The sequence below is a fragment of the Megascapheus bottae genome, chromosome 17 (assembly GCF_031878675.1).
Source record: "Megascapheus bottae isolate mThoBot1 chromosome 17, mThoBot2.hap1, whole genome shotgun sequence".
Lineage (NCBI taxonomy): Eukaryota > Metazoa > Chordata > Mammalia > Rodentia > Geomyidae > Megascapheus > Megascapheus bottae.
The window spans coordinates 20,166,143-20,179,327 of record NC_143525.1 but is presented as its reverse complement, the minus strand read 5'-3'; the positions used below and the strand labels follow the sequence as shown (position 1 = coordinate 20,179,327).

At 47.2% G+C, this 13,185-nt stretch overlaps 1 pseudogene; it reads right to left on the bottom strand.

Moving 5' to 3' along the window:
• Nucleotides 1–1,943: 1,943 nt before the first annotated feature.
• LOC150051309 (ubiquitin-ribosomal protein eL40 fusion protein pseudogene) lies at nt 1,944–3,245 on the bottom strand (annotated as a pseudogene).
• Nucleotides 3,246–13,185: the final 9,940 nt, after the last annotated feature.

Genomic DNA, 13,185 nt, shown 5'->3' with positions numbered 1-13,185 from the left:
GGGGGTGAGACTATGCAAACAGAGGAGGAAAAGGAAGGCCGGGAGGGATGGAAGCACCCTCTTTTAGAGTTTGGGGACATCATCAGTGGCTTTGAGCAGGAGAGTGAGAAGGCGGGAAGGGTAATCCATCTCTCCCCAGATTCACAGAGCTGTAAACCTGGAAAATTCCTCCAAAGGCTCTCCTCTGTTACTCTGGGCCTGAATACCACTGCTTTCACCCTCCCTACCACCCAACTGTCCCCAGAGACCCATCATGGACTCTGCTGCCCAGGCCAGACCTCATTGTTTCCCATTGGATTTTGCCACAACGTCCTCCCTCAGAAACTTTCTACAATCCATCCTCCAAACAAGAATGCACCTGGGCGCTGGGCAGTAGTCAAGGGCAGGATCCAACATGGCGCCCAAGTCTCTCCTCCATTCTGGGCCTTGTCTCTGACTCCATGGTCAAGATCTTCTCTTGGCCCTGTACTATCCAATAAGCCCAGGTTCTTTATGGTGCTCACCTGGCCTCTGCAACATGGCTCCTTGTCTGTCCCTCTTCCAGGAATACCACACGCACGTGCGCCCACGGGCACAACCTGTCAGGACCTCCATTGCCTTGTAGGGTTCCATAGACCCCCTGTGCCTATTTGCACAGACAATCATGGACAGGTCTCCCACCCACTCTGCCCCCTGCATTCCATCAGTCATGAGGCAAACTGACAACCACCTCTTACTGCCCAATCCCAGAAGTTCCTGCTATGATGGACATGCTGGAAGATGCCTGGCAGCTTAACTAAGGCTTTGAGAAAGAAGCGCAGATCCTTCCTGGAGTCTACAGCTGGAAGTACAGGACTTCCCGGGTTTATCATAAGATGGAGCAACTATGCTTTGGATTCCTCAGCAAAGAGATTTTCCCTGAGCAGCATGCAAAAATGTTATCTAGCCTCAAAATGCTTTTTCCAACTTTTGATGTCTTAAGTTGAACAAGATTGAAAAGTCATCAGAGGTTGAGAGAGGGGCTAGAACACAGACTCCCTGTCCATCCATACCAGGGCAGGTGGTTTCCAGAGCATCCTCTGCCAACACATCCTGACAGCAGCTCTACCACCAGAACAAGGGCATTTCCTTCCAGTTCCAGAAGCGGTGATCACTGATGTGACAGAGGCCAGTGGGACATATGTGAGTAGTTGTGGGCCGAGTGGGTTTGAGGGAGTCCTGGGAGAGCACTTCTGTGGAGCAGGGGCCCCCGGAATGACACATCTGGAACTAGAATTGGGAGTCCCTTGTATGGCTCTCGCCAGTGATGGAGAGTAAAGACCCTGATTATATACCAAGCAACATTGTCGCAGTCTGTTGGTCTGTTTTGAGAGTGAGTGGTCTTCCCTCCTCAGGCTTCTACCACAATAGCAGTTCTCCCTGTGCTCCAAGAGGAGAGGGACTGGCACTTGTGAGAGCCAACAGGACAGTCCAGCTCTTCAGAAGCAGTTCTCTACTTCCTCTTCTTCCTCCTTCTCTTCCTCCTCTCTATTTCTCTTACTTTCTCCTTTTCCTTCTTCCTTCTCCTAATTCTCCTTCTTCTTTTGTTTGTTTTTAACATTTCTTTAGCTACTATAATATAGACCCTAGAGCTGCCTCATTCCCCTTCTTCCCTTCCCCTCTCCTAACTATGTTTTGTTTTTCTATTTTGTTTTTGGTCAGTCATGGGCCCTGAACTCAGGGCCTGAGCACTGTTCTTGAGCTTTCTCAAGGGTAGAGCTCTACCACTGGAGTCATAGCACCACTTCCGGCTTTTTTCTATGTATGTGGTACTGAGGGATCAAGCCCAGGTCTTTGTGGATGCTAGGCAAGCACTCTACCACTAGGCCAAACTCCCAGCCCTCCTTCTTCTTTTTCTTTTCCTCTTTTTTTTTAAAATTAATTTATTATTTTTTTTTACTGCTCCAGTCTAGGTAAGGGAAACTTTATTTAGGTGGTGGGCACGGGGCTGGCACGGGGCTTGGCCCTCCGTGACGGCCAGTTTTACTTGACCTTCTTCTTGGGACGCACTTCTTGCGGCAGTTGACAGCACGGGGGTGCAGGTGAGCATAGCGCTTGCGGCAGATCATCTTGTCACAGTTGTACTTCTGTGCCAGTTGGCACAGGGAGGGCTCGATGATGCCACCTCGAAGATGGAGCACCAAATGCAGGGTAGACTCTTTCTGGATGTTGTGGTCTGAGAGGGTATGCCCATCCTCCAGCTGCTTGCCAGCAAATATCAGCTGCTGCTGGTCAGGTGGGATGCCCTCCTTGTCCTGGATTTTGGCTTTGACATTCTCGCTTTCTCGATGGTGTCACTGGGCTGGGCCTCGGGGTGACGATCTTGTCCGTGAGGGTCTTCACGAAGATCTGCAAGTTTGCATCTGCTCAGCCACAGGGTGGATGAGAAAGACTTTTTTTCACTTTTAAAATTTGTTATTATAAAGGTGATAACACAGGGGGATTATAGCTATGTAAGTCAGGTAAAGAGTACATTTGTTTTTTATTTTTGGTCGGTTGTGGGCTTGAACTCTGGGCCCGAGCACTGTCCCTGAATTCTTCAGCTCAAGGCTACAGCCCTATCCCTTGAGCCACAGCACCACTTCTGGTTTTCTGGTGGTTAATTGGAGATCAGAGTCTCATGGACTTTAGTGCCCCGGCTGGCTTTGAACCATGATCCTCAGGTCTCAGCTTCCCGAGTAGCTAGGATTACAGGCATGAGCTACCACATCCAGCTAAGAGTACATTTCTTTTTGGACAATGTCACTCTTTCCCTTGCTCCCTTCCACTCTTCCCTTCCATCTCCACCCACAAGTTATATAGTTCATTTTCAACATAGTGTCAGTGAGTACCACTGCATTTTGTTTACCCTTTGTCCCTCCATTTCTGTGCCTCCAAACAAGCAAATAAGACAAAAAGAAAAAGAAAACAAAACAAAAAGCAACAAAGAAAAAAAAATCTGTTTCCATGTCCTGGAGTTTTCCTGTTGCTCTTATAAGAGGCCCTGGAAAGCTCCTTTAGTTGGACCCATGAACCAATTCAAAGCAAGGGGGAAGTTTAACATCTCTGCTTCCATTTTGTATGTGTCCGCTCTAAGCCATTCTCACTGTAGTCACTTTGCAATCACCTTGGAATCTGAGAAGGACAGAAACTGATCAGTAACCCCTGAGAAACACTAGAGCTTCTTTAGGACAGACCACACACCAGACCACAACGACTTGTTTATCCTGACCAATGAGGACAGCCATCACACCTCTTCTCATCCCTTCCCCAAATAAAGAACAAAATAACGGCCACCCAGTGCACACTTGGACCAGTATCAGTCAACATTTTGACATTTACTTCCTTTCTCTTTTTCAACCTCTTTCCCTCCTTCTCTCCTTTTCTCCCTCCTTCTCTCCCTCCAGAGTCTCTTATATGTTAGACAAATGGTCTACTACTGAGCTATACCCATTACCCACTACTGTCGCTTTTTAAGAATTCATTTTTAAAGAATTCATTTATCTCTTCCTCCTCCTCCTCCTCCTCCTCCTCCTCCTCCTCCTCCTCCTCCTCCTTCTAATCGACCGTAGGGCTTGAACTTAGGGCCTAGGCACTTGTCCCTGGGCTTTTTTTTTTTTTTTTTTTTTTTTTTTTGTCCAAGGCTAGCACTCTACTACTTTGAGCAACTTCTGGTTTTCTGGTGGTTAATTGGAGATAAGAGTCTCACGAACTTTCTTGCCCTGGCTGGCTTTAAACCTTGATCTTTAGATCTCAGATTCCTAAGTATCTAGGATTATTGAGTCATTAGCTCCCAGATACTGTCTCTTTTTAACAGCATGCATTCAAGGTAGCTCATTTTTTCCCCCTTCGGTATACGTTGCTATGGATTGTAACTCAGGTGTGGGTCTGTGGAAGGATACCATAGTCAGGATGCTATAGTTCCATCACTCTCAGCAGCTCCCAGGAACTGTCTTTTGTAGACAATCTCCACACCCAGCATAACCAAGATGACTGATGGTTTGTTTACCATCCCTCTCCCTTGTTCCTTGTTCTCTTTGATAACTTCATGTAAATGGAACCATCTAATATATAATCCGAAGGACTAGCTCCTTGAACTCAGCATAATACCTTGGATTTTATCCAAGTGGTATCTGTTAGTTTGTGTTTAGCTGGTCCTGGGGCTTGAACTCACAGCCTGGATGGTGTCCCTGAACTTTCTTTTCTTTTCTTTTTTTTCACTCAAGGCTAGAGCTCTATCCCTTGAGCCACAGTTCCACTTCTGGTTTTTGTTGGTTAACTAAAGATAAGTCTCACTGGCTTTCTTGCCCAGGCTGGCTTCAAACTTTGATCCTCAAATTCAGCCTTCTGAATATAGTGCCCAGCTCCAAGTGTTTTGTTGTTTTTTTTCATCAATGGTTTGTTCCTTTTCATTGCTGATGCCATCGGATGGACATCTGGATGTGTTTATTCATTTGTTTCCCAAGGAACATTTGGTTTGTTTCCAGGCTTGGGCAATCATGAGTAGAGCTGCTAGTGACATTTGCTGATGGATTTTTGTGCAAAGGTAAGGTTTCATTTCTCTAAGGTAGACACCCAGGAGTGTAATTGCTACATCATAAAGTAAGTGCAGATTTAACCTTGTAAAAGTTTGAGGGAAAAAAGGGACTAGACATTGTTTGTCCAGAATGTACAAGGTCCTGGACTTGATCCCAAACACACACACACACACACACACACACACACACACACATAACTAAAGAAAGAAGGAGGGATACAGGGAAGGAAGGAAGGAAGGAAGGAAGGAAGGAAGGAAGGAAAAAAAGAAGACCCAAAATTGGCAAATCTTTGGAAATAGAAAATAGATTAGTGATAGCTGAAGTGAGAGGGAGGTAGAGAAGAGAGTAATTCCTTGAAAGGTATAATAAAAATAACTAATAACAACAATAACATTATTATTATTATTAACAGTAATCAGCTTGAACTCAGGGCCTAGTACTTGTCAGACTCTACCACTTGAACCACAATCTCCATCTCTTTTTGCTTTAGTTATTTTTTGGATATGGTCCTTACATTTTTTTTTTTGCCAGTCCTGGGGCTTGAACTCAGGGCCTAAGCATGTCCTTGGGCTTTCTCAAGGCCTAGTGCTCTACCACTTGAGCCACAACACCACTTCTGGCTTTACCTATGTATGGGGTAACGAGGTATCGAACCTGGGTCTTCATGCGTGCTAGGCAAGCACTCTACCACTAGGCCAAACTCTCGGCCTGGTCCTTACATTTTTGCCCAGGTCAGCCTCAATCCTTGATCCTCCTACACATTCTTCTCTTGTATCTGGGATTATAGGCAGACTCCACCATGCTGGGTCTCCATGTAGATTATTCTATCCTCCTTTGTGAATGAAACTGTGCTTCCAGGACACTCAGTAACTTGCTGGAGGCATTTGTGGCTCTCACTCCTGTGGATGAGTTTCCTTCCCTTTGTTTTGCCTCTTCACATGCTGCCTCATGCCAGCAGTCAGCCCTGTGCATGTACCTTCCACCTCACAGAGAAGATAGATTTCACCTTCCTGAATGCCACCAGCCCTGCCTATAGGCTGACCTAGTGAAGACCAAGACTCAGACCCTGAGGGATCGGTTGTGACTGTGATGGTGGTGTGTGGAACTTTCTCCAAGGGCATGATGGGAAGAATTTCTTAGCATCTCCCCCCGCCCCCCCCCCCCCAAGAACAGATCTTCTGGAAGAGAGAGGAAAGGAAAGGAAAGAAAGAGGGGGGGGGGAGGAAAAAAATCCTCCCATCTGTTGAGAATTAACCTCTGAACCATTTAACCAAACATTGGCTTCTCCTGTCATTTGATAAGGTGTATCCAGCCTAGGGAGATGGGGAAATTGGGAGGTTATTCTTTTAAATTACATCAGCAGGGGGTTCGTTCCTGCCGCTGAGCTGGGAGGGTCCTGTCTGGGACATCACCTCACCACCAACACACTCAAGGACAGACTTGAGTGCTTTCCTCTGCCTGGGAGTTCAGACATTCACAAGGATTAAAAAAAAAAAAGCAACAGGGATTTTAAAATGAAGTCCATGCACAGCAGGCTGTCTGCCCTGAGCCCAGTGCTGCAAGAGGGGTGATTACGGAGGAAGGAATGGTTTGTGTCACCGGCATATAGAAATGTCCGACAGCACCCCTCAGTCTTCCAGAGACGCTGTGTTGCAGACTTCCGGAGCTGTCGGGGACCTCTGAGGTTGTCCTGCCCGCCCCAGCCCCTCTGTGAGTCAAGTTTCTCGGTAGGATGGGCCAGTGAACAGTCTAGACAGATAGGGACCTCCAGGGCTGGCCAGTTGGCTTCCGCTGGCTGATCAGACCTGTCAAAGGTCTGGACAGAAGGTGGAGGGCCCAGGCCTGAGCTGCTGTCACGGTCCAGTCCTCTGCCTGTCCCTCTTCTGACCTCCAATATTAGAAACAGTTTATTCTCTCCACAGCTCAACACACTTTCCTGGTCTTTTCCAGGTGTCAAGGAGAGATGTACGAAGTACTGTGTAGTTGGGAGTTTGCCATGTATACCTTGGGTACTACGAACAAGTCTCATTGCTCTGTGCCTCAGTTTCTCCATAGGTCAAAGAAGTGTATAAGTGCCAAGTCCTAGGCTGAGCTCTTTTATATTGGTTAACTTATGAACTCTTTCCAGCAGCTCAGTGCCATGGAGGAGTCTCAGTTCAGATGAAGAAAGGGAGGCATACGAACTTGGAAAGAAAGGGAGTTGAATTCAGATTCAATCTGTTTGGGAAAGCCAGCTCCTTTCTTAGTGACTTGGAATTTAATTAATTAATTAATTAATTAATTAATTTCTTTATTGGCCAGTCCTGGGACTTGAACTCAGGGCTTGGGCACTGTCCCTGAGTTTCTTTTGCTCAAGGCTAGCATTCTACCACTTGAGCCACAGCATCACTACCAACTTATTCTGTTTATGTGGATCGAGGAATCTAACCCAGGGCTTCATGTATGTTAGGCAAGACACATTCCCAGCCCACTGGACATCAGTTCTTCCTTGGTGAGATTTGTTCCTGTAAAGGAGAACACTGGGTCCTTGGGCACAGAGGAAGCTGAATGGCAGAACAGATAGAACATGGGATCTCCTTCTAAAGACCCAAGTTTTCCTTTGGCAGACAGGCCAGGGACGTGAAGCAGGACATGCAATTCAGCTTGTGCCCAAGGTGTTGTTTTCCTCATTTGTTACTTCTCCATCTCAGCAGGTTATAAAGGGTCATGTGGGGCCTAGTGGTAAAAGTGCTCACCTAGTGAGCATGAAGCCCTGAGTTGAATTCATTGGTACCATGTACACAGAAAAAGCTGGAAGTGATGCTGTTGCTCAAATGGTAGAGTGCTAGCCTTGAGAAAGCTCAAGGACAGTTCTCAGGCTCTGAGTTCAAGCCCTAGGACTGGCAAAAAAGATAAATAGAAAGAAAGAAATTGAAAGAAAGAAGAAAAAGGAAAGAAAGAAAATTAAAACAGCATACATCTTCTTGCTCTCATGGTGCCATTTCTGGTTTTACCCATGGCAGATATCTGGTTGGATAACAGTCACCTGCCTTTGGGTGGTCCTTCACTGAATATTCTCAGGTCTTATAGTCAGTTATTCTCTCAGCAAATGTCTCAGAAGGCGTATTGCTCATAATGTAGAAACCAAGGCCCATCCTCTGTGGCTCCCAGCTTACAGAAAAGTTGAGGTGGTTTGGCAGAGGGTGGCTAGAGGTGGGGATTCTCTGTGGACAACACTCTGTCTTCCTTGGCAGACAGTAGTTCTATAAAGGCAGCTCAGCAGCAGCTGTAGCCCAGATGTGACACTGGCAGGCCACAAAGGAGGTGGCTACATCAGAGTATCCTCCCATTTCCTCTCTTGAAGACAAATGGTTCAGGGCTCACTAAAGGCTCAGGCCACAGCTGGATTAGGAGCCTCTGGTGCAGGAGGTGAGCTCTTCCTGAAAACAATTTTCTGTCAGCCTCTAGAGCTTCTACCTGCTCCATCCCCACCACCCCAACTCTCTAAGTAATTTTGTATAGGTTCCAGTTTAAAATGGCTCTCATTGTAAATGAACAGAAAGCCATCTAAACCCATATTATAGGATGCTATTTCTTTGCTTTGGTCATGGGATTTGAACGCCAGGCTTGGGTGCTTTTCCTGACTTTTTTTTTTTTTTTTTTGCTAGTCCTGAGGCTTGAACTCAGGGCCTAAGCACTGCCCCTGAATCTCTCTGTGCTCAAGGCTAGTCCTCTACCACTTGCTTCTGGCCTTTTCTGAGTAGTTAACTGGAGATAACAGTCTTAACAGTCTCACGTACTTTCCTGCCTGGTCTGACTTCAAACTCCGATCTCAGATCGCAGCTTCCTGAGTAGCTAGGATTACAGGTGTGAGTCACCAGTGCCCAGCTGTTCCTGACTTTTTGCTCAAGGATAGCATTCTACCACTTTGAGCCACTTGCTCAACTTTTGATTTTTAGGTGGTTACCTGGAGATAAGAGTTTCATAGACTTTCCTGCCTGGGCTAGCTTCAAACTGCAATCCTCCTTATCTCAGCATCCTGAGTTTGGATGACAGATATATACCACCACACAATATGGTTTCTTGACTATTTTTTTTACTTATCTCCTCTAGTCATGTAGTGAAGAAATAGAGGGAGAAAATATCCACACAGAGGGTCTGTATGTGGTGCACACCAGAACATCCATGCATCCACATCTGTCCACCCAAATGCACAAACACACACACTTACCAGAAGCACCATGTGCTCCCCCCACCTCAAGAGGGAAGGAAAGGAAGCCAGAGGCCATATATCATTCTCTCTAAACAGGCAGTGTCCTCTACCCAGGGCAGAGTGGGGGTGGTCAGCAGCCATAAGTGGCCTTGAGAAAGAGCCCATATTTCACAGACACCCAGACAGAGCTGCTGTCAAGAGCACTGTCTAATTTCCTCCCCTGACTGCTGGCTCACATCCCCCCAACAAAGAGGGGCATTGTGTCCTCCCCACACCCCGGGCACCTGCTCCACACAGATCCGCTGGGGGGATGTATGGAGGGGATTTGGGGGATGAAGAAAAAGCATCCTGTACCGCAGTCCCCAGAAGAGCCACAAATTCCTGAAAGACCCTGGTCCTTCCTGGCCGATGGAGTCTTTCAGCTTCATAGCCTTGCCTGCCCCCAGGCTCCCTCTACCAGCATCCCAATCCCCCTCTCCTGCGCAGACTCTGACAATAGCTTCTTATCAGGCCTTCCTCTCTCACCTCCTTCTAGAAACAGCACAACCTTCAGCCCCTACCCCCACCCGCACCCCAAAGGCAATTGCCCATGAAGCAGGCACAAGCAGGCTTCTCTGTCCCCTAGGAAGATGTTTTGGTAAGAGAAGTGGAATCCTAGGGAGCCAGAGCCATGGAAGACAGAACGAAGACACGGTAGGCAGGTGAGAGACGACAGGGCTGAGTGATCACTCCGGACTTCCTGGGGAAGCACCAGGACTAAATTGTTTGCCACTGAGCTACTGAGACATCTGTGAGGAAGCTGTGCCTCAGCAGGTGACAATGGGCCAAGTGTGGGGAGATGGCTGCGATGGAGGATGTGGGTGAAGGTTGACTTAAGAGCTGCATGGCTCTAAGCTCATCGTAGGATAACTTTAGGGGTTGTTGTGTATGCCCATATTGCGGAGGCGAGTGGGTCTGTTTGGGGTCATTATATGGGAAGCTAGTCTGGACCCAGGATCTTTAAAGTCTCCACTTCACCACCATCCTTTACTGCCTCTCCATGGGTGCTTTTTGTGTGAACAGCTTGCTGCTCTGCAAATGGTTTTCCCTAGAGCATTGGTTGTTTGTACGTATAGGACAAGAAAGCCATTAGAATGTTCTGATTTTGCACACAGCAAATTGGCCCAGGAGGAGCAGGGGAGAGGGAGAGGCCTCCCTCTTCTTGCATTTCATGGGGTTTCGGCCTCCTTTTGGGAAAATAGTGTCTAGGAACTGGAGGTGCAGCTCAGTGATAGAGTGCTTGCTTAGGTCCTGGGTTCAATCCCGAGTGTCACTGAAGTGTGCTCATGTGTATGTGGATGAAAGACCCCGCAGACAAGTAGAAGACACGGAGAGTGCTGGGTGCTGGATGGCTCACAGCTGTCACCCTAGCTACTCAGGACGCTGAGATCTGAGGATTGCAGCTTGAAGCCAGCCAAGGCAGAAGAGTCTGTGAGGCTCGTATCTCCAATGAATTACTCAGAAAAAGCTGGAAGTGGCACTGTGATGCCAGTGGTAGAGAGCTAACCTTAAGCACAAAGATGCTAGGGACAGCACCCAGGCCCTGAGTTCAAGATGTACAACAGGAGGAGGAGGAGGAGGAGGAGGAGGAGGAGGAAGAGGAGGAGGAGGAGGAGGAGGAGGAGGAGGAGGAAGAAGAAGAAGAAGAAGAAGAAGAAGAAGAAGAAGAAGAAGAAGAAGAAGGTGGTAGAAGAGGGGAAGGGGTAGAAGGGGAGGGGGAGGGGAGGAGGAGGAAGGGGAGGAGAGGGGAAGGGAGGAGGAAGGGAGGAGAGGGGAGGAGGAGGGAGGAAGAGGAGGAGATACAGAGGAGCTCTTCCCACTTGGGGGTCACTCTGAACCTGGCATGGTGCCCAGCACTCTGAAGACCTTATTCCGTACCTAGGACATAACACATAGTTGGCACTTGTGAAATGTTTGTGTAGAAGGCATAGATGAATCCCATCTTCCCATCAGTCTGTGAGTAAAATATGAATTCTACTTTGCATTTTTTGGTGGTACTGTCCACAGAGCTGTGCCCCCAGCTTGATTGCTTGCTTTATTTTCCAGGTAGTTCTCTCATTTTTAACCTAGAGAGGGCCTCAACCCATAAACCATCTACCAATGGCTTACTGAATAACTGGAATCATACATATGCTACTCTGCCTGACCTATTGATAGAGATGGAGTCTTACCTGAGTTGGCCTCAAATTGTCATCCTCCTGACCTCTGCCTCCTAGGTAGCTAGGATTACAGGCATGAGCTATCATGGTTGACCTTTTCTTCTTTTAAAAAAATGTTGTTTTTAGTACAAGAGCAGTGACTCAATATTGGGGTACTGAAGGCCATTGACATGATCTTGGAGATATAAATATAACTGCATAGACATAAAAATCTATGATGGGGTACATACTCTACAGACACAATGTTATATGGATTGATATGTGTCTATGACAAACTCTCAGCTTAATTTTAATTTTGTTCTTAAAGTTATGTGCCGTTGATTGCATATGGAGATCCCATTCTTGAATACTTATTTGTTAAACTTGACATTTGAAATATGATGTAAAAATCAATTAAATCTTTTTTTAAATGTTGTTTTTGTTTGTTTTGTTTTGTTTCTTATTTTTTGAGGAAGTAGGATCTCACTTGTGTAGTCCATTTTGGTCTCGAATACATAATTCTCATTTATCAGTCTTCCCAAGATGGAGATTACAGGGCTACACCACCAAGCTCAGCTCATGATCTCTTTGTAGAAACACAACCGTTTATCAATCACCATAACTTTTTTTTTTTGCCAGTCTTGGGTCTTGAACTCAGGGCCTGAACACTGCCTTTGGGCTTTCTCCCGGCTAGAGCTCTACCACTTGAGCCACAGCACTATTTCTGGCTTTTTCTATAAGTGTGTGGTACCAAGGAATCAAACCCAGGTCTTAGTGCATGCTAGGCAAGCACTCTACCACTAGGCCACACTCCCAGCTCTCAATCACCATAACTTCTGCAGCCACAAGCAAAGGAAAACTAAAACTTAGCAACAGTGGACTCCATAAAGATTATTCAGTCTATGGTACAGCCCGTGGCAGGGCCCATGCTGGCCCCTAGTATGTCAGTTCCCAAGGAGGAGGAAGACAAGGGAGGAGAGAACTACTCCTGTAGAGAATAAATATTACAGGAAAGTAATCCGAGCTAAGTGTTGGTGTTCTTGCCTGTAATCCCGTTTGCTCAGGAGGCTGAGATCTGAGGGTGGAGAATTGAGGCCGGCCTGGGCACAAGAGTCCACTCATGGACTTATCTTCAGTTAATCACCAAAAAGCTGGAAGTGGAGATATGGCTCAAGGGGTAGAGTACCAGCCATGAGCAAAAAAAGCTAAAGGGTAGTGCCCAGACCCTGAGTTCAAGTCTCAGTACTGGCACGCACACAGCAGCACACACAGGCACAAACATTAAAAAAGAAGGAAAGGAAGGAAGGAAAGAAGGAAGAAAGGAGGGAGGGAAGAAAGGGTGATTCAAGACAACTTGGTCCCCGCAGATATCCGACAGCTCAGCTACAGGCCTGCAGCCTCTGGCCAGGTGTGCTGAGGGCTTGAGACAGGATTTGTGTTCCTGGAAAACTAGGTTTAAATCATCTTTAAAAACCACAAATAAAACCGTCCTTTCCAGCCTCTGGGGAAGCCTTCAGGATGATGGAAGGCTGTCTCACGTCCTCCTTTGTAGCACAAGGAACTCTTTAGAGACTGGGGATTTGCCCTCCTGGCTTTTCTCAAAGCACAGTAAATCTGCTGGGCGTGGTGGAGGAAGCCAACCAGCAAGCCTCGGCCAAGAACCATCCAGATGCCACAATGGGTGCCCTCCTCAGACCCCGGCTGAGCCTGCTGCCTTCCCAGTCATGCTGGAATACGCCCAGCCGTGGGCCGCTCTGGGGACAGCCTGGAGTCCTGGGCCAGCGGCTCCAGTTAGGAAATTAATAAAGAGAAGTTCTTGCAGCCAGGCCCGTGGTGAGAGACGAGTTAGGTCATGTCTCTCTCTCTGTTCAACTGGATTTTACTCCCAGTCTTGATGTCACCTTCAAGCTATTAAGCATCACTCTGAATGGAGGCGTGTGTGAGTGGCTCATGGCTCTTATCAGGTATGCCTTGAAGCTTGCTGCTGTCAGCAGTCAGAACCTGGAAGCTACTTCATTGCCAACAACCGGTCAAAGGAAAAGGCTGGTTCAAGATTCAGACAGCAGGCATGGGGTGAATGAGGGATTGGCAGAGTCTTGGCAGAGAATGATTGGCAAAAAGTTCTCCTGGGCTAAAGAACAGAATGAATGATCAGGAGTTTGAGACTGGGCTAGGCCATATAGTGAGAAGAAAGAAGGAAGGAAGGAAGGAAGGAAGGAAGGAAGGAAGGAAGGAAGGAAGGAAGGAAGGAAGGAGAGAGGGAGAGGGAAGGAAGTAGGGA